Raw genomic sequence first — 26312 nt, forward strand, 5'->3', positions numbered from 1 at the left:
CATTCATGGAGGAAGTAGGCACGACTCATGTGTATATTTCTGCTTCATTCACCTCCTGAACACTTTGTATGAGTCTTAATCACATGAATGATAACGATAAGTGCATTGTAGAGAAGATTAAGATTAGGCAATGAAGATTGAAGCCATTCGTCCTTTTAGAAAGAACGTTAATGATTTGATTTGAAATAAAGTAGTTTTAAGTAATCTCAGACCGGTCAGATAGTTTCATGCGTGACCTGGTTGTTTTAGAGTACTATAACCCAGGAACGAGAGTTTAAGGTCAAGTCTCAGACCGCTTAAGAGTTTTTCGACTTTACTGTCATGTTTTTGGAAAGCTAGTAAATAAGGCAAAAAAATTTCTGAAAACCCCTTGACTCATCAAAAGAATGACCAGCAGGATGAAAAAGAGAATGGGCTTGAGCTCGAGACAAAGCTGCGGCTACTAGCTCAAGTGCTAGTGAAACTCGCTTTATAGGGGGGCTCGTAAAGCCTTTATAAGCCAAAGATATAAGCCAAGGTCCAGGTCCAAGAGAAGAAAGACAGACTTTCTAAGCCGCTTACCCGGAACTAGTGCTTTCCTATCCATAGACGGGGTCGAATAATGACTCCCAAAAAGCAGACGACGAGATAAAATAAAGCTCTCCTATGGAAGAAAAGGGGAAAGAGCAACGAAAGCTATAATGTGAGGTCAGACTGTCCTCCGAGCGCATACAATATTGATCAAAGTCGGATTCGGCTGCAAAGAAAAAGGCCTTTGAATTCTCGTTCCATGTCCATGGATCTTGGTACGCAGGATGATAGGGGGCCTTTACCGCTTCCTAATTTCCAAGGTTAGAATCATTAGCATAGGATGAGCCGAATGCAGAATACCTCCTTGAACCACAATGTATGACTTGCTCGGATTTCCCCCTTCCCTCTCTTTTCTTTGGCTCCCCTTCCAGGCTCTTTGCTAAAGGTCTCTTGAAAGTCTGGATGCCCAGATTTTTACCGCTAACTACTCTTTTCTTTGGGCTTGGCAAATAGTGAAATTAGATTTGGCGTCTACCGATCACCGAATCAATGTGACCAACTTAAGAGATCCTCCTCTTTTGGATGATCCGGAAAAATAGAAAAAAGAGAATAAGAATCCGAATTCATCAAGTTTGATCTCCTGGGCCATGCCTACGCTCCATAATCAGAAGAGAACTAAGCATCTGAACATCGTCAATCACAGCACGAGCACATCTTTGTAGATGATGATCCAGAGCTACTATGATCAGTAAAAGATCGGCACCATGCAATAGATGGGGATCCAGATCCTGAACACGGAAGAAGAGAACCATGCCTTATAGAGCCTTACCTAGTACCAGGGTCCTGAACCGGAGCCAAGCTTAATGGATCAGAATTGGACATCGATAACCTCACCTTGAAAGCATCCATCGAGCAAGGGAGGTGAGAAGACCGCGTGCGACGACAAGAAAGCAAAGGATAGAGCAGGTTGATGCCTTAAGGTGACTTAATCGAGATGCTTAGAGGTGAGCGCATCTTCATGAAAGATGCTAAGAGTTGGAGGTCGATCGTTTCATGGGAGCTATAGTCGGATTGGACCGTCGAGGCGAGGGAGAAGGAGCTCATTTTCGACCGAAGTAGAAGGATTCATTTGGAAAGGCTGAAATAATAGCGAATTCAAGTTTGAATTCTTTCGATAGCAAAAGGAGGAGCAAGCACAAATAGAGGCCTATCATCCGATCCACCTCTAGTAGTTAAGGCGGGGTATTCACAACCCGATCTTTGATCCGCCGATTCAAAAGCAATGAAGCTACCGATGGGAGAAGCATGAATGACCACGAGACCCCCTCGCTAGACCGAAACACAGCGGCAGATGATATCGAGATGAGCCCCATCGGCCGAGATGAGTCGCATTTAAGGCCATCTGATCGATGACTTCTTCGCCTTCGCGATTCAGGATTGATTGAAAGCCAACACAATAATAGAATGCAAGGAAGGGTTCACCTGGAAAGGCATCTCGATTGTTGCTAGAATCGGTCATCGACAAGTAATGTGACTTCTAGAAGACTTCCTACCTCCCTATGTATGAGTGGTGAGTGCTAGCTTTGGTGAATATTCGACTGGTAGTGCCTGCTTATGTCTATAACTAATCTTTATGCGTGGCCCTGGGTAGCACAATTTTGGTCTGTTTGAAGGCTTGTTTCGTCGTGTCGACGCCTCGAATGTGGTGGTTTAAAACTTAGTACTTAACTTCCTTACGCCTTCCCCGCTGGTAAAAATGTCTAAAGACCCTGCAATCTTGATTTTGATTTACCTTAACGATGCTCAAAAATCTGGTTCTACGGTGACTCGCTCATAGTGAGAGATTTGAAAAAATTGGAATTTCATACGGGGAAGTACTCTGCTCTTATTTTCCCCGCTGATCAACGATGAGACTACGTGGTTCGAATCCGCATCCCAAGCCGACAAACTCGGTGAGGAAGAGATCTCTATTATTGCTACTTTCTTATTAGTAGTATGAGACATGAGTACGCTTATAGCGACTACCGATCAATCGCTCAACGGTAGTACAACCTCTCGCCTGAGCGAACGCTCGACGCGTCTTGACGAGTCACATAAAAATGCCCACCTACCCCCTTGCTGTCCGTTCACCCCCTTAAATTAATAAGTCACTGCATCAGAAAGAAATAGTGAATTCTTTGTATCGGAAATATCTTTTGAATCAAAGCAAGACACTCACTTAGATGGAGGAAAGGAAATAGGAGTTTTCCGCGGACAATTACTGAGGAGCTTCCTCGAACGAGCTTTGTCCCTACAAAGAACAACAAAGTCAAGCACTTGCTCTTCGCGGCGAGGGCTTTGCTTGTTGTCTAAGGAAGCGAGTCCTTGCTTTTGGGGAAGATGTCCTACAAAAATCTTAGATTCCTCCCCTTAAAAGTACTTTTAGCAATCTCATATGTACTTTTAAGACTTATGGTCTTCATCTGCTATACTTTTAAGTATTAAGTAATTCTATGTATTGGCCTAAAAAACAAACGGACGTACAGATCCCTAACCAATGTGTTCTACAAAGAACTCTTGGCGAAAAATTTATTTAGGTAGTTCTACCGTTCGTTGTATTCTCATTAATATTCTCTTTCCTATTTTTTAATGCTCATGAGATCGTTTAGGCCTAAATGTTTCCCTCTAAAGCGGTTTCAAAAATCCCTTCAAACAAAAATGGGTCACTGCCTCATTTCGAGAGCTCGTGGGTAAAGGTTTTGATTTTTAGTTTGGTAGCTACCGTCTCATCCCTCGATAGAATGATCGATTTGAGATCTTGAAAAGTAGTGTAGTCTTGATGAGTAAGATCTGCCGAAGGGCTTCGGGAAGTTCTCTAGGATTATGAAATGGCATGGAGCCACTGGAGGAAGCTACAATGCAAGTGGGGTGACGGATAGCCCGGCGTTTCGGAGGACTATTCATCATCGATAGTTACATTATCTCGGGTTCGGGGTTTTGATCTTTTCATGGATGGGTATAGTCGGTGCTAGTAAGGTCTATAGATGCTTGGGTTGTGAAGTTGGCGTCATACCTCTAATGGCTGATAGACTAAATGGTTGAGGAGCAAGATTGCCGATTGGATGATTTAGTCCATGGGTGTGTGTGAGAGATTTCCTAGTGTGAGGCGACTGCCAACAAGGGTTGAGATAAGCCACAGAGGCTGAAACTCTCCCCGGTGGAGTCGCCATGCACGGATGCACTATTTTTCTTTGGGATTGGTTGGGTCGAGCAACCTCTCATCCTCGTGAGGGCACTTCTGATTACTCCCGGCTTACCTTTGAGGCGGGTTCTAGTCTGGTTTCACTGCCACTGACAGTACCGTCCTTGGAGTGCTTGGCTCGCCAAAGTCGTGGTATTGGTGTGTTCACGTCAAAGTTTGGATCGAGGGAAGAAGCTTAGAGGCTGCTTGGAACAAATACCTAACCCTAAGGTCATCCTTTCTCGAATCTTAAGCTCTTCTATTATTATTTTTATTTATTTCCACTTTACGCAGCGGAGAGTGATACCGATTTTACGTCTCGGTCGATGCGCTGACTCGTCGTACTGATTTACGGCGATTACAAAAGGTGTGTGTCCCTACTCCCTCTTTGTCTTTCCATTTCATGGATTCTGGAACAAACACTTTTATGTAAATTCTTTTTGAGTCGGCCGGTTTTGCTTACATTACGACCCTGAGAACAAACTTGGTTTGTCGCATGCGCAGCTAATGTAGCGGCTTGTCGAGAACATTTGACAAACTCACACCATCCATTTCAAATGGGATTTGCCCGTGGACACACAAGCAATCCAACCCGTGCGGATTTCCTTTTCCTCTGCCATTCTCCGCTTACGTGGTTTGCTCATAATGGGAAGATGCTTGAGAACTCTTACCCATATCTTACCATTTCTTGATTGTCCGCTGCATGCCGCGACCCGACTCTACAACTTTTTGGTGCCACTTATCTTCCAAAACCAAGTTATGTACACGTTCGGTTTTGCGACCCTACTACATACTGCCTTTACTAGATTTTGTTGTATATTTGGTACATTCGGATATATGCGTCCCCTTCTTATTTTTGACTCTATGAGATCGCACTGACACCTAAAAATTCTGTAGTGGATGAATGCTAATACATTCACGAGAGATGTCCATACTTTCAGCATTTAGTTTTAGCTATTTCCAGCACCTCCTGATCGACACTGAACAACAAATACGTAGCTCCGCCCACTTTTTGGCATTATTAATGGAATATGCTTTACTATTTTTACTAAAAATGGAATGAAAATGAGATTTGATTGTTCCTCGTTGAAAAGAGATAAAGCTCTTGAGCAATCGGAGAAACACTTTGCGATAAACAGCGATTTGGTCTTTACCGAGCTCAATTAAAGGTGATTAGTCTTTGTTCTATTGAGACATCACATTTTGTGCTCGTTAAAATAAGAGAGTTGTGCGCGAAATCACGGAATTCTTGTTTCTCGGTGTGAGTCTTTATCATCATCTCTATTCCCTTTATAAAATTCTCCTATCCCACCTGGAGTGCTATGAATTTTTCTATCGCAGTTCCATTACTAGGACTGGTTCGGGCATACTCAAAAAGGTTGTGCCATGCACCCAAGCCCATCCCTTGGAAGAGAAAAGGTATAGCACGAAGAAGAAAGGAAAAGAGCGAGATGGTGGGTTTTGTGTTCCCGACCAGGCGAAGATCGTGTAAAGCTGACGAATGAACTAGATCAAACCTCTTTTTGGCTCGACGAGCACTTTCTCGCTGGTTGAGATTTCTACAAAAGCGATGTGAGGGCGTATTCTCTTTTTCTAAGCTTCCTTCCTCGCTCCCCCATCGTAGATGGTTCAGCTACGCCACGGTGCCACGAAATGATTGAGAACACGATGGGCCGATTGGAATTTTTTCTCCTTTGTATTTGATAAGTATTGCATGGCTAGAATAATTCAAAGAGGAGCACGATGGGGGAGGGTCCTTTTTAGTAGATGACTCGTCGACGATCCGAGCGAGGCGGGGACTTCTTTTGGTAAAAAGAACAACGAATAACCCGTACGAGAAGGGTGAGTCATTTTCTATCGGGAGGAGCTATGTGGGTTTACTGATCACGGCGTGTTACAGTAGCGATGAGCAATGCGCAGAAGTGCGTAGATCGAGTAATACCTCTCGTGCGCACGGAGAGATGTGCATATCCCTTGGCCCAAGGGCTACTATTACTTCCCTTTCGTCTGTTCCTAGCCCACAACACTCACGAAAGAAATTAAATAGTGGCAAGTGCCCATAAAGAGAAAGAATTAACTTCTACAATGAAATCCGAGGTGACTACTACTACACACAATATGAACTCAGGGAGAATCAAGCGATTGAAGGGGAGTGATTTGGACAGAGAAACTGATCTAGGGTTGTCATTGGGTCCTGAATTTAGGATGAAATGCTTTTGAGATGAGTGAGTTTGGGCCAGGAGAATCCTAAAATTAGCTCTACCGATGGTCGCAGCAATTGAGACCCTAATCCCATACAAGTATTGGAGGTCCGAGATCCTTCAGCCCCAAATCCTCGTATGTGCGGGTACACTCGGTGGAAATCTGTACTCGGTCGATACTCAAACTAGGTCCAACCCTAATTCTTTGGAGGTACAAAATACCCGATGGTCGTGGTGTATTTGTACGTGGATCACTTCAAGCCAAGTGATGTCTAGTACAAAGGCGATGAAGGTCACATGACCAGTCTGACCCTAGAAGTTGAAATCTGAGTTCTCATGTGCAAAATCCAACTCATCCAAAGTACACAAGACCCAAACACCCTGACTACAAGATTCCATAAAAAGAGAAATACAGCATCCAACAATACATCAATAAAGATGATCATCTAAATTACAAACAATCAACCCAAGAGTTCATCATATCCAAATCACAAATAAGTTAGTGCCTCATGAAAGAGGACCACTCATACAAATCAAGAACAAATAAAGAAGAAAGAAGTAAGAACTACTCACTCTAGCTTTAGATCCCCTTAGATGGTAGAAGATCTTGAGTTGAAGATCTCCCCTCAAATGAGACTGTGGATGCCTAGGATCTTACCCGATCTTCTCCTCCAAGCTTGCCTCCCATCTTGGTGATGTCTTTGCGTAGTAGATGCGGCGGTAGGAAGAGTGGTCCAGTGACCTAGAGAGCCAAAAGCACTCCAAAAGCTCTCTTGCCCTGATCAGTTTTTATTTATATCCGTCAGTCTGTCACGGGCATCCATGTGACGCATGGAGCCACGTGAAGCTCACTGACCCAAATGCCCGCAGCATGAATAGTGATTAGCTATAAATAGCATCTACGGTCTTTGGGACCCCCAAAAAGTGCCGTTTTCGATTAGTCGAATTCATCAATTTTACATTTTTGAGCTACATTTGGACACATTTATGATCTACAACACCAAAAGAACAAATTTATACTCAAGCGGCGCATCAATTCATCCAAGATATACACAAATAATACAAGATCGATATGCCTGTAAAATAAGTACATTTCATGACGTTTATCCTGATAACGAGGCGTGACGAAGTGATGTAGAAAAATTCTTCTTTCTGGGATGGTGATCGATCAAGGAATTATCCATAGCATTGCATCTTTTTGGACGACGTCCTTCGGGTCATTTGCTTCTCGATCGTCGGGCTTTGATCGACTCGACTCTTTCTGCACCTTGAGCCCTCGCTTCAGTTCTTTGTTCTTACCGTCGTGATGGCGAAGACAGCCGATTGCACGACTTTCCCCCAAATCCCCACCACCGGCCCTTTCTCCTTTGTGGGTCTTCATTTGTGCGTCGTTCGATCGTAGTAAGTGTCCGACGGGGAAGAAAAAGAAATGAATGAATACTTTTGGAAAATGTAGGAATAATCCCACCTACCGGATGAAAGCCAAAGGTGAGTATCGTGGAGTGGACGTCAGCAAACGAGCCAGATCTCAGTTGACATCTTGATGAGACGGATTTACCATAATAATAAAGAGAGTCAATGGTGACGGACCGTGGGAAGAAACCGCTTTTCTTCGTCGGAGCTACCATTCACCGCAGCACTGGACTACATACAAGTGCCCTCAAATGCAGTCTTTGGTGATCACCCATCCTGACTCTCAAAACCCAACACTATGGTGGATCCGGGGACAAAGTAAGCGCTTGATCACTTTGCCCCATACTTTGAGATGCTCTCCTCGAGTCAAGTCAGCAGCTACTCTTAGGCTGAAGCCCGCTAATGTTCGGTTCGGATAAGCAGAAAGAAAAGTGCCTTGATCGGATTCGGACGGGGTGGTCTTTCTAGCGTTGAGTTAGTTTGACGAGAGAACCTTTGCCAAGTCCACTAGGGGGTGTCTGAATGAATAAGAAATGAACGATTTGAGGTCATGCTTGCATGAAAACTTCTCTAGATAATAAGCTAGATGTCGATTACACACACGAGGTTGGTAGGCCCGGCGGTCAATGCTCCACTAAATGAGGGGCTACCCGACCATGGCTGGTATAGCTCGAGTGTGGTTGAGGCCCCAGCTATTGCAAGAAACAGGCGGTTGTCATTTTGAAAGTCAAGGCCCACCGCGAGATGGGCGCCCCCATTCTATTGGCAAAATGCTTGAAAGAAGAGCGTGTCGCCAAGGCCACGACGGTACGCGCCTTGCTCTTTGCCGTCGGACGCTGGCTCGTTATTCTTTTGAGATCACGGATAGGGAGTCTCAGCTCGGGAAGCATGGATTCTTTAGATCTAAAATCCATCTTTTAGCAAGCGTAAACCTGCGGGACCCGTGAGTGTGGCTCGGGGCGCGGTATGCTCTATACCTTTCCACTAACCCGAGGCGGGTGGCTGCACTTTTGTGGCGCATACTTTGATGATTCTCTTCCACAGATCATACAACTCTCTTTCTTGAGGAGGTCTCTATCTATATCCTAAAAAGTTTGTCTATTCTATGATTTAAATGACAGCGACTTTAACTAGGCTCTACTTTGGATAGGGTTTTTCGGTCTTAATCAAGATAGGGTCGGTAGCGTTGGAGCAGTAGGCTGCAAGGTCTCATCCGAGAGTCAATCTCTTTATCTGTGCTTTTGTGTCTTTGAATAAAAAGAAAAAGGGGGTCAATTTAGGCTCCTTCCTTCACTACATAGTTGCGCTGTCGCCCGAGTTTTCTGAGCCCTCGTCCCCACGCATCTTCCGGTTTATTCATTTTGTTGAGCGGACATAGTCTTTCAGCATAGTCGCGGCCCTTGACGAAATGCTCTTCTTTTCGGTTTATTACTTATCTGAAATGAAACTTAGCACTTGTTTTCTTAGGGCTAGGCGTTCACGCGAAATCAGTCTATCCGAATCGAATGCACTCACTTCTCATGTCGATGATGGCACAGCCTCTCCGGGAGCTGGCCTTGAGACCCTGGATCTTGCAGTCTGGTCGGCACACTGGAGTGCTTGCGGGTTTTCTCGGCGGTATCCCGCACCTGGCGTTCATGATATCTACTAACTATGCCGGGAACGACGGTGGAAACGCCCTAGCCCGATGTGTCGTCTTTCATGACTGCTCAGGGTCCGGTGTCTTCACGTGGTCTTCTGAGCGTTAGAAGAAGTCATGTATACATCCCCGGACATCTGCCCGACTTCCTCCCGCCTTTTTATTTTTAAGAAATGGGACGAAAGATCGGGAAAAGGCGGACGGACCCATTGGTGACTTCCAGCGGTCCCCTCACTTGAACCAACTTGGATCGAACTCGATTCGGATCAAGTCTTCAAATCGGATTTCCTTTTTGTGCCATATGGCACTTAGATTTTACTTTATCCCCTTTTTCTCCTTTCCTTTTTCCTTTTATTTGTTCTCGAAGGTCTTCGTCTCCAGTGCAGCAAACTCTCAGGTGTTATCAACCTTTCCCTTACGCTAATCTTACCCGCTGAGGCAGGAGTTTTTCCATTATAAATTGATGCGGAGCAATCAGGAATTCCGGTAGAAATAGAAGTCTAAAGTGACCAAATTTTCACGCTAAAAAGACTTTCTCGGTTCTTCTTCATTTTAAGCGAGGAAAACATCAACAAAATTTTTGATTCCATATAGATCGTAGGTGGCATGAACTAAATTACGCCTTTCCATACACCCAATCTGCTGAAATCACGCATTGGTGGGCTTCAAGGTGACACGAAGGTCTACCTCCTTTTAAGTGTCATGGCTCACCTCCTCCATGAGGATGATCCACTTGGAATCATTACAGCATTTCCACGAATAATGGGGCGTACGCCCTAACAACTGCGCTTTATCATGCTTTTCTAAGCTTACGTGCACCATGGGTGGGATTGTAAACTATACCAATAGTAGCTCGGCATCGGGAATCTATGAGCTTTTCAAGACGCGAAGGTAGCCTCACAAGACATTGTGGGTGGCTCATAATTATTTTTGCATAAGTTCTGTGCTCGATCTAGCTGCGCCTTGACCTTGATGACATTCAATATCATGTACCCATGTTCACATGCATTATATTAGTTAATGGTATGCAATTTTCCTACTCGAGAATGTAGATCAAGTATCCTCGTATCTAGCGAGGGGTGTGGCCAAGGCGACGGTGGCGCCCCCTTCTACAGACCTTTGACCATTTACGTGCGAACAGGTCTTAGAAGCCGTGGTATGTATGGAGTGATGCAGGCGGGTCATGCAAGAAGCCGCTTTTTAGAGGTTTGGACCAATGCGCGATTCATGACCATACTGAGTGTTGACCTAAGCCCCTATCGGTGAGCTCGGCTCCCGAGGCCTGTCGTGAGACTGCGTGCAGAGTTCTTCCTGGAAGGTCGAAGCCCCTCTATCAAACTTTTTCAAAAAGCCTTCACCGTCCTATTCAGCGGGGCTATTAGAAGGAGCTTCAGTTCCTAGACTTCTTTTGCTTTTTCTGAGGGCTTCATTTAAATCTGAAAGCTTGATTACGAGCTAACTTTTGCTGACTTCTTTGTAGTCTCGGTGAATGCTTTAAAACTTCGTTCCTTAGCCTCCTGGTGCAGCGTGACTCCGTACCAACGCCTTTCCCTTTGTAGACGGATAAGTGACTTTGTAACCTTAGCTTTTCTCCTTTGTGGAATAGCTAAGCCAGTTCCTCAGTTTCACTTACCTAAAACCTAATCTGTTATTCCATAACCTTTGCTGAGCCGAGGCTAAGTGAATTCATAACCTTAACGTACTTTTGTTTTCGTACTTTTTCCCATCAGGTCTAACCTTTGCCGGGCTTTCGTCCCTTTGCCTATAGGCGGCCGGCTTGGCTTGGCTATAGCTCATTACTTGGTATAGAGATCTCCCCGTGTAGTGTAGTGGTCGGCCTTCCCACAGGAATGCCTCCTTCCTTATAAGCCCTTGACTACAATAACGAGGGGTTGTTCACCTTTACACTTTTTGAAACTTAGCGACTTATATATATATTTTCTATATTTAATAAAGAAAAATGAAAGACTATTATAAATGTAAAAGCGAGCAGGGCTCCCGAGGCAGGACGTCTAGCGAGGAATGCTTGGCCTCCTGCGCTTCGGCGATACCGAAAGGTGAGCTTCTGGCGGTTAGCTTAACGTCAATAGGCATTCTAGGCTAGAAGGAGGCAAGCAAATGAAGGGAGGCATGGAGGACCGACTACAAGAAGCAAAGCTTTGTAAACTCGACAAGTCGCTTATAGAATGCCGAGCTACTTCATGAAGTTTCATAAAGAGCGGAAGCTTAAGCGAGGGCCAACCACGTAATAAGGCTGCTGGCGGAGAAAGCTCGAAGAGCTTCCACTTCATTCGTTGCTAAAGCCAAGGTCGGTCTCGAAAGTCGGCCGGGCTTTTTCGAAGAATCTGCACCGATGGGCATACGGCACTGGCGAGGCCTTCCCTTTCGCCCGGAGCTTCATGGGTGTTGCCCGTTCCCCAATCAGATTTTTGGATGTGAGCTATACTCGCGAGGAACCCACGTAGGGCGTATGGCCTTTTGCCTTGCCATTTGACCTCTATTCTTGCGTGAGGTGGAATGCTCAGTGACAACCTCTCAATTATCACCGCCTGACCTCTTTTGCTACCACGGTAGCACCTAGTGTGGTCAGCACCAATCGTGTTCGGGAAACGAAGCTTACACTCATTCACATTGGTTTCATCACCTTTATACCACGGCATTTTACTCTTCTAACAACAATGGTGGCCCGGCCATTACGTCAAGGCCACGGAATCCACTTTCGGACATCTCGGTGGCGGGATTGGATACTACGCATCGGATCGAAGTTCCATTTTTGCATCCCTCAAAGGAGAGTTGTTTCTAGGTGGGTCGCTTGGCGAGACATTGCTTAGGACCAACGGGTCACCACGGCAGTGCACGATTTACTTTGCACGCTCCATCCTTGGCCCCTTTAGCCTATAGGCTTGGCGGGCAAGCTACCTCGATCCATCTTCGACCCTCGATTCGTTATGCTCGTGACTCAACAAGCCCTAAAGTTTTCTTTGCCTCAACCTCTTCCGGGGAAAAGCGGCGCTTTCGTTTGATCCTATGTGCCCGAGAGCGCAATGCGTTCTCAACTTTTCGGATCTACGCAAAGAAAACATCTTTTTCAATGAGTTTCTCTCTCATTTTGCTGGAACAAAGCGAGCTTTAGCCCGACTACCGCTATCGTTGGGAAACCAAAGAGCTACTTGAAGGAAAGGGATGCGGTCTCTCCTTGGCCAAGGGAGGGCGAGCAGAGAAAGAAAACGTCCCTCACGCAAGTTTGTTTGCTTCCTGCCCAAGCTTGGCTCTTTGACCAAGGAGGCATTCTAGTAGGAATGCCGACCACTACATAAAGCGTAAGCATGCACTTGGCTTGGGAGCAAGCTAGCTTTCTTTTATCTACTTTCCCGGGTAGGAAAGAGAACAAAAAATGGCAAAAGATGGTGGCCGTGGTAGGTTTGAGGATCTTACGCGGCGGAGCAAACTCTTCTATCGTGTTGCATTTCCTCTGCCGGCATAGCAGCACCCCCTCAATCCATTGTACTAGAGTGATCCGAGAAGAACAATTATGGTCATATTCGGTCCTTTCTACAATGCCAATAGACAAAGTGCTTCGTTTAGGGTTCCATTTTACGCTACAGATCGGCTCGATCCACCCCTCGGTGGCAAAGCGATGTCCTCGGGAGGAATCCCTCCCTGCGGACTTCCCCGTACTCAAAGTGAAATGTCTAAGTGCTCTCCCCTTTAGGCTTTGTCTCATTCTCTCTCTCTCGTCATCATTCGAATATGCCCCTACTTCAATGAAAGCTCCTCCTCCTTATCCTCAAAGATCGTCGTTGGTCCTTTATCATCTCTTTCTTTGGTCATTGATTGTTTAGAAAGCCATGCCTATGAGAAACGGGCCCCTTATTTGACATCAGATCTTGTTATCCGGCCGAGCAACTTCCGGTCCAGGTGCTCAACTTTAGAAGTAGCGCCTTTTGAAAAAATATAAGTAGGCGACTTGCTTGTATTAAGGAAGAATTTTTTGTTTATGGAAATAGAACTTTGAGACTTGCCTCTTGGCTACTTAAAAAAAGTGGTGGAAGAAAGTGACCCGCAAGAGGCTTCTTTAGATCGTTTCACTCATGCTTTTTGTAGAAAATCAAACTATTCCCCTTAGGCGCGCCGCATAGCACCCTGTACCCGCTATGTTCTTAAATGAATGAGGCGACACTACGCTCGAGATATTGTCTCTTCCATTCAACAATAGTGTCTAGGCTTCATCCCCGAAAGATCAACTGGCGCAAAAAAAAAAGAACGGTGATCTTTGAGATTCAAAAAAAAAGTGGTGGAAGGAAAGCGCTGGTCTTTGAGATTCGAGTCTTGGGATGGGTTGATATGAAACAAAGATAGAATGGCGAACAAAGAGAAGACTATTGTAGAAAGATACGGTGATCGTAAAGGTAGGGGGAGCGGTGGCGGGGTGAACTTGAGAAGAAAGACAAGGAGGAGGATGGTAATGCCCGTGGGCGGGGCCCGAGCGCATGAGAGTCGGATCTCGGCATCTTTGATGAGAAAGGGGACAGAGAATTAGCCGATTGGTGCTTAGCGCACGGGTTTGTGTGGACCATGGATTGTCGTGGAAAACCCTAACAGGAGAAGGAGGATGGAGATCGGTGGAGGAGGAGGCGAGTTCCCTAAATCCATTGGTAGAAAGCCAGTTGCCAATTAGAGTGAGAGTTGCTGACCCTATCTAATCTACCAAAGCCTAGATAATCGGTGCATAAAAGAGCCGATTCTCGAGAAAAAAAGGTAATCTATCTACTTGAAGAATTCATTTTATCCCTTGGATGTGGGTCAAATAAAGTCCCTTGCCATACGAGTGAGCAAGAAAGAGCGGGGAAACTCTTTGAAAGTCGGGGAAGTCATGGGTGATTAGAAGGCCGGCTTGAGCTTTCTTATAGAAGAGTTATGATAGGTTTAATACCCGCCAATCGAAAGCTAGCTTTTACATTGCTTCTTTCTAAAGAAGGAAAGCTTTAAGGCGCAATAAAAGGATAAAGAAAAAAATTCAAGCGAGATGCGACTACTTACCAGTTCCTTTATTAAAGGAATAAGGATAGGTGGAAATAGGCTTAATTGGGTTGCTAACGTGCTAAGCAAAGCCCATTCAATTGCTTCTTCTTTTTTGCTTCACTCGAACAATTTCTTTTCTTCTCGCCTATTCCAGGAATGAGATTACTAGTTATACTTTGTAACTGGTTCTATGGTATAAAAATAGTAAAAAAGGAAAATCCTCTGCCCCTTTCATTCCATTTCTAGTTCGGGAGGGATATCTAGATTACGAGAAAAAAGTAAGCCCCTCACGTGAAAGAAAAGGATTTTCTACCAAAGACAAGCTCGGTGAGGGAAAGTTTGAAAGCGGACAAGGGGCCGAGCAAGCGAGGAAAGAATGAGAAGTCTTTCTTTAATAAGAAAGTCATAAAGTTCATACGTAAAAGCATCGATTGTAGTTCGAGTTTGAGTTGCGGTCCTAAGTTATTCCCTTTCTTTTACTGTTGCATTGTCGGAAACTTTTTTTCTAAGAAAGGGAGGAGGCGAGGCTCGGGAGGATAAGAGGTTACTAGATGAGGCTAGCCCATAAGCGGATATACTCTTGGTTTCATGATATCTTTGGATAAACTACTACATCCGGATCATGCTCACTTGACATGGGCGCCCGGTTCTCTGGTAACAAAAAGGCAATGGTAGTTCGACTCTCCCTCGATCTACTTTCCGAGAAGAGCTACGAATGAGCAATGAGTTTTTCTTCTAGCTATTCAAAGCGGAGGCAAAAGAATAGAATATTCTATAGGGGCTCCTGCTTTGGTTAGTTACTATGTGCCCTTGCGGAACTAAACCACGAAACCCTCGTAGTGATTCAGAAAGAGTACCTTGACGCCCAATTGAAGCTCATACCTCACTTCTACGGGACACGTTTTTGCCCTCCCTTTCATCGAGTGCAACCCGTGCAGCACACCTTTCCGTTCGACCCGGCTGACCCCTTGCATCAGCGCGATTGCGTTCTTTCGTTGCTTTATAGCGTCTTTGCGGGCGCTACTTAAATGAATTACGATAGAGTAATTCATTGCTTGAAGCTTTCTTTCTAATAAATAGAAGTAAGATAAAAAAAGAAAAAAATAAACAATATCATAACCCCTACCCTTATTCTTTACGAGAATCATAAATTCCGACTTCACACTTGGTTAGGGATTTTTAAATTGAAAGAACTATAACATGCCCTTACTCCTGCTTGATGATTAAGTATCGGGAAATGCATCTTGGATGCTTCTATATCAACTCTATGTTTCTTAATCTCTTTCTTCAAAAATTTTACTTCCACTTTTTGATGCTTGATTTGATCCTTGACGGACCTTTCTTGACTTCCTTCACGGCACAGGGATTTGTTTGAAAAATAAAATTCCGAAGCTTGATCTGTATCATAGCCTGGGACTTGAAAAGCTTGTTCAAGCCGCGTGAAATGCCCTTCTCGATGATTATTGAGTTGGTGGAAGCGACTTCCCGTTCATTCAACCGAGCATCTTTGAGTTGAGCTTGCTTTTATTTGAGTTTGAGTTGAATTAGTCAGGAAGTCTTCCAAAGGTCTTATTCATGTAATAAGTCAAGATAACTTAAACCCCTTATAGCTGGCATTAGGTCAAGTCAAGATTGAAACTTCGGATCGATCCCGATGCGGATGCATTTCACATCTATCTCGCATTTATCGAGAGCCATACTAAGTCTTTCCTCACTTGATCGACAATTCGGTTCCCTTTGTATACGGCGTTACAAACTAAGTAACTCGTCCATTTGAACTCAACTCGAGGTGCATCCTCCTTAATTAAAGGTCACCTAGTTAAGCCGCTATATTGATTTCAAAAGGATCTGCACTCACATCCCCCTTTAACTCACATAATATAGCAAACCAAGACGGAGAATACAAGCGGAAAGGGGCTGCGTAAAACCTTCGGTGTGTAAACGCATGCCAGATAGGACCACACATGGGGAATCTTGGCGAGGTGAGCGGTGAGGGAATTCTCATCCATGGCAGTTCACACTGAAAATCGTGATCAACGTGGAAAGCACTTCTTTCAAGCATCTCGAGCATTTTTTTGTTGAGCCTTCCAACCTTGTCCATGAAAAAAAGCTAGCTTCAAGCTCTATTGTAGCCTTTTAGTCGTTAGCAGGGAATGATTCTGGTTGAATTCCCTCTACATATGCTACTTCTTCTGTTCAAGATACTTCCCAACCCACCACCCTAGTTCTATATTCAGATGCGTCTTTGGATGCTCCTTCTCCGTCTGGTCAAACGTACCTTCTTTGGGTGAACATAACATGTATTCTTTTCGATCTGATCTGAGTGGTGAACACCAACTAGAATGTAAAGTCGCGATTATATTAAGTCGGTCAAACAAGACTCAAGATTGATCACTAAAAGCGAATCAAAAAGCTGCTAAATCCTCATATCATAAAGCTTAGCTTTGTAGTTGTCCTATTTGATCGATCGGTCGCGAGCTAGGCTGCATGAAATTGCCGCCGAGATCTCGGTGCTCTTGACCTACCATAAGAGCATTGAGACTATCACGAGGCTAGCGGTAAGAAGTCGAACCTCGTGCTTTCAATCCCGCTACCTATAAAATATAGACTCCGATCGCTCACAAACTTGCCGCCCTCCCGCTAGCCTTTTTTCTTTGTTCTTTGTTGTTTTGTCCCTCGAAGAGTGGCCGGGTTAGCTCAATGGTTTCAGATCCATCGGTAGTTTCGGGATTGTTTCCGCTTAAGATTGCGATTGATCGGGTGATAAGTAATGTTTTGAGGTACCACGACTTAAAGCGCTAGGTGCGGCCTTGTCTACTTGAAAAGAAAGGTTTGAGGAACTCTTATCCCGGTGAATTTTACGTCCTACTCTGTTTCCTTCTCTATCAAGTGGTGGGTCTCATAACAAACCGATCAGTTCATCTCGCTTGGGTTGGTGTTAAGTGTACAGTGTTGGTTCCGAGAATGCAAAAGAAATCAATCTTTGTGAAACTTCAATCTTTGAGCAAGGTGGGTTGGTTCGGGTGGGGAAGGAAGAAGGAAATAGCTTTAGAAAAGCGTTAAGAGAATAGCATGAACTAAATTATATGTAGAAAGACCCAGATGCGAAACACTATAATCAAACATCCCTAGCGGCTAACTTCCTGCCCCTCGACCACTTTGTTGCGCGTGATTCTAGCGTATGCTCAGCTCCTACCAAGTACTAAGCACAAAAGGATGCTGTGCTACCTGGATCAGCCTTATTCTAGGTCACCTTCTACCTTCTTCCTCTTCTCTGAGTTGCCAATGGAAAGAAAATGAGTGGGAATGTACTATTCAATTACCTGCCCATCTCAGAACTCACTACATCGAGGTCGAACTCGTGCTTTCGATCTCCTGCTGTGCGAAAAACAAGAAAATGTTATATTATAGAAGGAAGCGCCATATAGGAGCATCTAACGCACATTGAGCGAGCAGTTCAGGTCACAGGCTTAGAGACCTTGTTCCATCGGTTTATCCTTATTAGATAGAAAGAAGTTTCTAGACTAGAAATAAAAACTTAGATATTCAAGCTGGGTCTAGAGAGATTGATTCCAAATCTGAAGAGAAAAAAGAAGCGATAACGAAGAACAAGGTCGAGCAAGCCTATTTCCATGAAAGGAAGGTCCCAGGCCTCTCTGACCTATTGTGAGCTTAGCAACGGAGTATGCCCAGTATAAGTACAGGTGGCATAGTGATCCCTCATCAAAGTGTTTTGACACCACATCACGACCAGATCGTCCCTGCAGAGAGTCTTTTCTTTGGAGTGAATTCCTTTTCAGTAGTTAGTGTTAATTGAGCCGTGTATCGTGAGTCTTATAGATCTGGCTCTTCACGAGACCTGTTGGTATGGCTACCATAAGACTGACAATGCATAGTCACAGGTTGACCTCCTGAGGATTTTTCTTCGACTCCGTCCCTAAAACTTGAAGTTAGCTTTGAAACAAGGGAGGTGGGCTTGGAAGGAAAGACGATAACGATGAGATCTACTATTGAAGGAGTGAATGGAAGAGCGGCATGCAAGAATTTCGAATAGAGTGGCGCTAAAAAGAACTTAGCAAGTAAGAGCGCACCGCAGCGCACAAGCAAGGCATTAAGCCGCCAATGTCACCAAAGCTACTAATATTGGGATCTATACTAATCCAATGCCAAAACATCAAGGGGACAAGTCACCACTCGAGAGACTTATACCGGTACAAAACTAGTCCGAGGACCTTATGCCGGTAGCTTACACCATCAGGAGCTTGCAGCAGCTCGAAGAGATGCCTATGAGACCTATAAAATCAAAAGAAATAGGTAATTTAAATTCAACACTCCACAGTCACTTTCTTTGTCCCGGGGAATCGAAGTTCCAAAAAGCGGGACAGAAATCACTATTGAACCGGACCTCCTCTCGCCCACTCAATTCATTACAGGGGAAGAGGAAAATTCGGTGGAGTTGAAAAGGTTAAGAAGGAAGAATGCATCGAGCGAATTCATCGAGAAGATGAAAATGATCCTTTTTAAATCCCTTCGTCACCTACTAGTGAGTCGGAAAGCTTAGGGACATCTCTCCTTCCTCTCCCCTTATCTTATATAGATAGAGTTGCTTTGCTTTCCTAGCGACCTTTAGCGCTTCTTCTTATTCCACTACTTTCTCTTGCTGCCACTTTCCCTTCATCAAATCTTCTTTTTTTATTGGCACTTCAATCATGCCAAAAGATCACTCCCTTACATACCCACTTCACTTAGACTAATGTTTTTCATATAAACAAATTAGCATATTCAATCTAAAGCTAAAGGGATTCAAATGAAATCATCATATGATATTTACATCACATTCATCTTTTTATCCAATTTTTAAAAGCAGAGAGTAGGTTAGCATAGCTTAGTCTAGAATGTCTTCTTTGTAATTGTCATTTTTTTTTCATTGAAGTGATTATAATATCTAGGGTGCCCTACACTTGTTTGTGTTGCGTAGAAGAAGAAAAGAAGACAACCCTAAAAACGCCTTTAGAAAGCGAACTCTCGCCCTACGCCCAGTAGCCGAGTGTAAGAAGGGAAAAGCTTCATGAGGTCCATTATTATGCGGTGTCCCCAAGACTCCAGCAGGGGAAGGATGATGAAGAGCTAAATTGAAGAACAAATGAGAAGAGCGCTAAGTAAAGGTGGTGAGAAAGCAAAGAAAATTATATGAAGAATCTTGTTTGATGACGGGCCACCAACACCGGTAAAGGGACGATCGAACTACCAAGAGGAAGAAACTAAGGTAGGTTTTCTTGAAGAGGATGAGAGAGGTTCAATCATAGGCGGAAGACGAGTTTTTACCAATTGGACTTTATTTATTTGGAGCTCTTGTACCACTTTCGGAGGACTGGCTGTCCTACATGATGGCACTTTTCCCGGCATTTGGAGGCTGTTGGAAGTGAATGGATGATTTGGAAATGAAATTTGCCACTCTCTGACACTTCTACACATGTCTAAAGTGGGGACTTTAAGATAGAGATATAGGCTGGAGGCCTTCCGACACTTGGTGAGGATTCCAGGGCGATTTTGAGCTGATTTTTCGAGTGTTGGGGTGATAAACAATCAATTTTTTTAGTCTAAAACCACTTGACTGAGGGACACTCATATTAGTGTAATAAAAGAAAGAGTGACTTCCTATGGGTGTAAAGATACACATTGGCTTGAGCTTTCAATAGCCATGCTTCTACGTAAGTGGTGACTCGATAAGATATATGCAGAGATAGATTTTTCACATCTTCTGAGTCCACGGATGCATAAGAAGGATACTCTATCCAAGCAAGATAGTAGTGGGTGCTCTCATTTCCGTATGATTTTCTCTATCATTACGCTTCTTGTCCGACTTCTAATGCTCTTATAATTTGAATTCTTTCGAAATCTGAGCTTGTAGCAGGAGCGAGGGGACCAAAACTTGATGTCCGAAAAAGCTGGGCCTCTCCTATGCATGCGAGGCCTCTTTACTGGCTTGAGCTTCTAAGCGATCTTGTTGGTGCTTTATGTATGACTAAGGTTAGGGCTCTATGTGAAATTCAACATGGTTTGAGAGAAGGGTTAGATTGTCTATACTACATATAAAGAATGAATCCAAATCACTCACTAGCATGAGAAGGCAAGGAAAATGAAGATGGTAGCGATGACTAAGAATATTCTAATCGCAAAGCAACCCGAGATCAAGAGTCCGCCTAGAAAGCACTTTTGAGACCTAGAGGACTAGATAAAAACTGTAGATTGAAAGGGCCTGGACTCTCATGAACTTAAATAAAGGTAGTGGGTAGATAATAGAGCTAGGGGCAAGGCTTGAGTGAGTGGACCAATCTGCGCCCCACTCTCCAATTCCTAAAGGGGCCTGATTAAGGAAGTAAAAGCGCTTACGCATCTTTTCATTTAGTCTGACGTATGTTATTTTCACTCGTTGTAAGTCAAGTCTATCTCATTTTTTATAGAAATGAGCAAGAACAAGCTAAAGCTAATGATAATGAGAAAGACGGATAGATAGTATTCTCATTCCAAAGACTCCATCAGTTAGGCTCTTTTGCCGATAGATATAAGTTCTGGGATGGGGGATATTGATTGGAGATTCCAAAGACTCCATCAGTTTCGGTGAGAGGACCTATTATAGTTTTAAAAGCCAGGTCTATAGTATAGATGCTTTGCTTGCTTCCCTGACTATAGCCCTACAACTATGAAAAGCGGCGACCCTTAAACAAAAAGGCAAATGAGGGCTGTTATACTTTTATACTATACAAAAGCCCTAAACTGAAGTAGGTAGTCCGAAAAGCTGACAAGATAAAAACCCGGCTCGACTCATAGCTTCTTTCAAGGAAGCACTAGGGGAAAGGTCTTTCAATGCCTTAGTTCTTCCCTAAAGCGGTGGTTGTTGACCAGCTGTGAGACTTTTTACATGTGAGCTGAGCAATCATGGACAATGGTCCGAGGGTCCATAGAGTCATATACGGAGGAGCATACTGGATTGTAATCTTAGAGTCCCGCACCTACTTCAATTGTATGAAAAAAACATATTAGAATCCCGAGGCCAAAACCTCTGCTCGGTTGTTGGTGAGGCGGGTGATTGTGATCGAATAGCAAGCAAGTACCCAGCCATCATGGTGTCTTATAATAATAAGACCTCTGTCTCCCGTAGGTCCCATTGAGAGGCAGAGCCATCCAAATTTAGCTTGACTCTACCCTTATGCGGGGGCCATCGAGCATTGGTTCGAGTCTAGGCGGTGACAGGGGCCTTGGTCATCTCGATTGGAATAAGAGCAGCCATCTCGTACAAACCCCCTTTTTTCTCGATTGGAAGCAGAGACCACGAACAGACCCCCCTTTTTCTCAAGCAATGGCAAAGGATATAGAGAAAGCAAGTCTAGAAGCGAGGGAGGCAATCAAGCTGTATGACAAGAAATGGTAGAGCTCAAAGAGATGTGAGTCGGATCGAGTGCGGAGCCAGAGTGAGGACGGAGCGGCTAAAAAAGTGAGAGAGGATAGAAAAAAACTCTCGCCCAAATTTCCACGAAAAACCGGTCTCCGATGGATAAGAACCTTTCTTCACTCTTGAAGCCTTCCACCACCCACTGGATTTTCTTCTTTGTAAGGGAGGAATATGTGTGTTGTATATAAATATTGGACTTTAGATTTCGCGTTGTAATTATTACTAGGTTTTTTATAATCCAATGTTCAGTGAGATTACTTTCTTAGTCATTGAAAAACTTGAATCGAGTTGAAGGAGGCGAGGGCTTACGGCTCGACTGAGGATGGATCCCACTAGAGAGGAGAGTTTTGTGCTGGGAGAGAGCAGGTCAGATTTTTCGTAAGAGGGGATCTTGGAGCGCCACACTTTATGAGCTTTTCCGCTGTCTTTCGACACTTCCATTTACACGAGCACTGTCTAGCGATCGGTCAAGATAAGTATAGGGTTTCCTCTAGTGTTTACAGTAGTATATCTAGGACTTATGGCCCTGACAACAACTAGGCAACCCACGAGTAATTCTCGTAGTTAAGGGAGGACCTTTCGATGCGGAGTCGTGGAAGAATTGGGTTCGATTCCCGTTATCACGCGATGTGGCGAAAAAAAGGCTGATTCAACGAGATATGCCATGCACTGCATTAAGATTTAAAAGCGTGTCGATCTACTTCGAGGAAATGTTTGGGACAGAGAACTTTCTCTAATAGAACACCGCATTCTCCGAAGATTGAGGAACAAGAGGAGATCTATTAAAAGAAATCTTTCTCTAAGAGAAAATCTAAACAGTAACATCAAATCACAAACTATCTGAAAGTTGCCCCTTTATTATGGGGGATTTACCCATAAGGGAGATACGGAGGAAGAGAACTAACTTCATATATCCCTTTTCTATTTAATCAAGAAACAAGATCGGGACGTGATTACGGTTCGTCTCCATTTTTAGTGACACTCTTCCTCAAGCAAGGCGGCCAGATAAGTCATCGAAGGGTTTGTGTGAATAATGGACTGAGTGAGCATTACTCATTTGAAAGTTTCTCACGGTGATCTAATATCTTTTTCAAAGAAAGTGGGGCGAGAACCCGCGGTGAAGAAATAAGGAGATCTTTCTATATCGACATATCAGGTTGAAAAATCATTGGAAAAATTCCTGCCGGTCAGAATGTGGAGAAGAACCAAAACAGAATGGTTCCGCCTACTCAAAACTCAGAGGCGGTGCCGCCTACTACTCAAATTCCAGTTTTTGCAAGAGTTACGTTCTTCTATGCAAGAAGAAGACTTAGAAAGAACAAAGAAGTTTGGATCCGAAAAAGTATGGTTAGGCAGTTCCTTCGCTGAGCACAAGAGAATAAAGAGGAATTTGTTTCATTTTAAATACTTCTTATTATCGAAGAGAAGGAAGGAGAAAAACCTAAATCTTCCTACTCGAACAATAAGTCCTTTTGTTGACAAGTCTTATTTATATAGTAATTCGAACTATTGCTCCAGATCCCCGTTTACTAGGAAGATAAGAATCAAATGGATTGAACTACCTACTCATTATTCGGAGGTCAATCATAGAACACAAAAAACTATGGTATCTTATGGGCCTAACATAGGTCATATCCCTCATGACATAAGATTGAAAGATCCAAACCTTCCTCTTCGGAGCGGAAACGGATGTGGCCAAAACATATAAGAAAAAATAAAGAAAATCGGCTAGCTCATAGGGACATATCTATCCGGATAGAGGATAGTCTAGATCGATTCATAGATAGATCTCTCTCTATATAGATAGGTATCCCCTTGGATAGAGATAAAGATAGGGATCCCATTTAGATAACAGAAAAAGTTCACTTTTTTACTACTACTTTATACTTATACTTTATTTTATTTACGTTTGAAAATTCATTTTTTCTTTGATTCTGATTGATTGCCTTTTCTTTTTTACTACTACTATTTCTTATACTACGAGCAAGGAAACATCGTTTTTTCCAAAACATCGTTTTTTCCATTTATACTTACTTAATTGAATTGGTGGAGGCGTAGACAAGCGGCAGAGCCCAGGGAAAAGCGGAAGCCCGTCATAGAAGCGAGTCGACTAGAGTAGAAGACTTACGGCACGAGAGAAAGGCAATCTCTCTCGGGAAACATGGAAAATCTTTCTTTTTCACACGGGCAACATAGGGGAATAAACTCGAAGATCAAAAGATTTATTGAGGAAGTTCTTATTTGTTATTTACTACCTTTGGGAAGAGTTTTTCTACTTCTACTTTTTAAATTGCATTTTTTTGTAAAGTTCTTGACAAGTCCCAAGTAGAGGAGATTCATAGGTAAATAATGAATTATGCCTTTCAGTTCTCTTCGATGTATCGATCATGGATTCCAAAATCACATAAGCCGGGGGGGATGCGACCCATTACACAGCCCCTTGTCTGCTGCCCGGTACCGACCTCTCTTACATACACGATCGAGGGTGCTCTTGTATTATCTCTCCCTTTCATAGAAAGACTATCTATGTAAGGTATGACCCGATCGAGACATGCTTATGCGTATTTACTTGTCCTTATTCTCATTATTATCTTATTTATTGGAGAAGAAGGTCAATGCAAATACGTTAAAGTCTATAATCTCACGGTCGGACAATATGGATAGGGGATTCGATGCGTTTGTAGCCAAGGTTGAGCCATTTCTGGCTCGTCTATTCAAACGTTATATCCCTAGTATCACCACTATTCTTGGGGATGACGTGGGAACCAACGTGGAAGGCGCTGCCTACTCACCCTCTCACTAACAAACTGATAGTAGTGAGGGAAACCCCAAAGCGAGGTTTGCATGTACAACCATTTTTTGATTGCATATCTTACTGATCCTACTCAATCTTTTTACACCGATGTATACGTACTCTAAAGACCATAGAAAAATCTTGCTAAATCTTTTCGAAGTGAGGAGGAGGGAAGGCGCTAGCGTGCTACAACTAACACGGTCTGCTAAAAAGCATAAGATTAGCGCTGAAGCAACCCTAGTTTAAGTACTATACTAGCGTCCTACCCCAACATTGTTGTACTTTACTTGACTCTGCCCAGCTTCACGTTACGCCTCGACCCGGGGCGTGGCTTAATACGTGGTCGGCATTCCTCGTGCTCGACTTCTTAGCCTCCCTTTGGAGAGAGATGAGAGTCGCCTTTCCTTTGGAAACTGTCATGACGCGTAGGTTTATGGATGGATTCCGTGGTAGTCTCTGGCTTGTTCTGGCTTGGTTGACTTTGTCAGAAAAGAGAGTAGGTTGAAGGGTTTCATTGATTAGTAAACCTCACGGTCTTTGGTAAGGTCGGGACGAGTGGTGGTCAAAAGTCTCGGTTTGCCGGTGATAAGATCAGCGAGATTGACCCGGCCCGGTGGGTTGGTTTGACTATTACTTTCTATTGAAAGGAGTCGGTCATGCTGCTGAGTCACCTTCCTTCTTATAGGCTCAGAGTCACCTTCTTCCTAAGCTCTGCTTTGGATGACACTGACATTCTCGTTCTATGAGCAGGCCGTGCTTATGATGGTTCCCCGCATGATCCAATAAACCCACTTGGGTCTCGTTGCCCACGACATTGTTGTTCTATGGAAGTGGGCGGGCTGCTTTTTGAAGTTGGCCATTTTTCTTTTTGACTAAAAAGGAGGAGAGGATTGACCTTTTCTAATGCATATTCTATCATGCATGGCCCCATTTGATTTGTTTTCAATCGAAGCATCAGCGGCGCAACCAGATTCTACTGCCTCTCTTTTTCTTCCTAAAACCTTGGAATTTTAAGTTGGTAGAGACCCACCCTTGTTTAGGTCAGAATGAGTCCCCGGGACCCAGGACATTGGCCACGCCAACAATGAAACTATTTTAGGATCGCATCCGCCCATATTCTACATTATAGCTACCTGGCTGATTGACTTCCATACGGGAGATCGGGGCGGAGCTCGATTAGTTTCCGCTAGATAAGGAATAAGGAATAAGGAACATAACCAATATAGAACAAGGGAATCGGACCATATCTGCTTTTGTGCCATGACAATCTCACTCGAATTACATGGACCTAAACATATGTCTGATTATCTGGGGTCCCAGACCCAGAACCACTGAGTGCAGTTTCCTGCATGTGAGCATTGTCCGATCTTTTTCCGAGGCCCTCATCTGCCTCGACTCCATGGGAGAAGGGGCTGAGCGCAGAGCTTTTCGTGTTCAAAGCATTGCATTATGCGAGGGAGTAGGAGTGGAGTAAGCAATGCCTACCAAGCTAAGCTTTGTCAAAAAGGCTAGTGCTTCCTTTTAGTGGCCGCCCTTTATTTTAGATGTTGGGGCAAGGCAAGCCCAAGGAAAGTATAGGTTGGCTCAGCTCCATCTCGGCGGCATCCGGCTCTGGAGGGGTGTGGTCCTTGGCGAACTACTCATGTCTGTGTTGTCCCAGCAGAGGTCATTTGGTGAGGAGCTAGGGGTCAGGGTGGTTGACAAGATCTCTGATGCGAGGCGGCTGGACTGAGAGTGCTTTCATCAAATGATGCGTAATGATCTGAGCCATTCCCATCCCAAGTGGTGGCCCGATTCGGCTGGCACTGGTCGGGAAGAGAATATGCACCGAGAATGAATATCTATGTTAGCTAGCGGGGGAGGGCTTTTCAGTACAGGTAGTCCTAGCTGCTGACCTCGACGATCCGTCCCATCTCATCTTTCTTTGGCTATAATTGTAGCCCGATACGCCATGTTAGCTCGACATTCAAGCCCTTTTTCTATTTACGACTAAAAGGCCTTTCGTCGATCAAGCTCATTGCTTCCTATTCAGCTTTTGCTTGGCGCCTATATAGAGAATA

At 44.1% G+C, this 26312-nt stretch overlaps 2 pseudogenes; one reads left to right on the forward strand and one right to left on the reverse strand.

The window, feature by feature from the left end:
* Positions 1-11824: 11824 nt before the first annotated feature.
* LOC120278483 lies at positions 11825-12707 on the reverse strand (annotated as a pseudogene).
* A 636-nt stretch (positions 12708-13343) lies between these two features.
* LOC120278484 lies at positions 13344-23166 on the forward strand (annotated as a pseudogene).
* The last annotated feature ends 3146 nt before the right edge of the window (positions 23167-26312 follow it).

The sequence above is a fragment of the Dioscorea cayenensis genome, chromosome 16, assembly GCF_009730915.1.
Source record: "Dioscorea cayenensis subsp. rotundata cultivar TDr96_F1 chromosome 16, TDr96_F1_v2_PseudoChromosome.rev07_lg8_w22 25.fasta, whole genome shotgun sequence".
Lineage (NCBI taxonomy): Eukaryota > Viridiplantae > Streptophyta > Magnoliopsida > Dioscoreales > Dioscoreaceae > Dioscorea > Dioscorea cayenensis.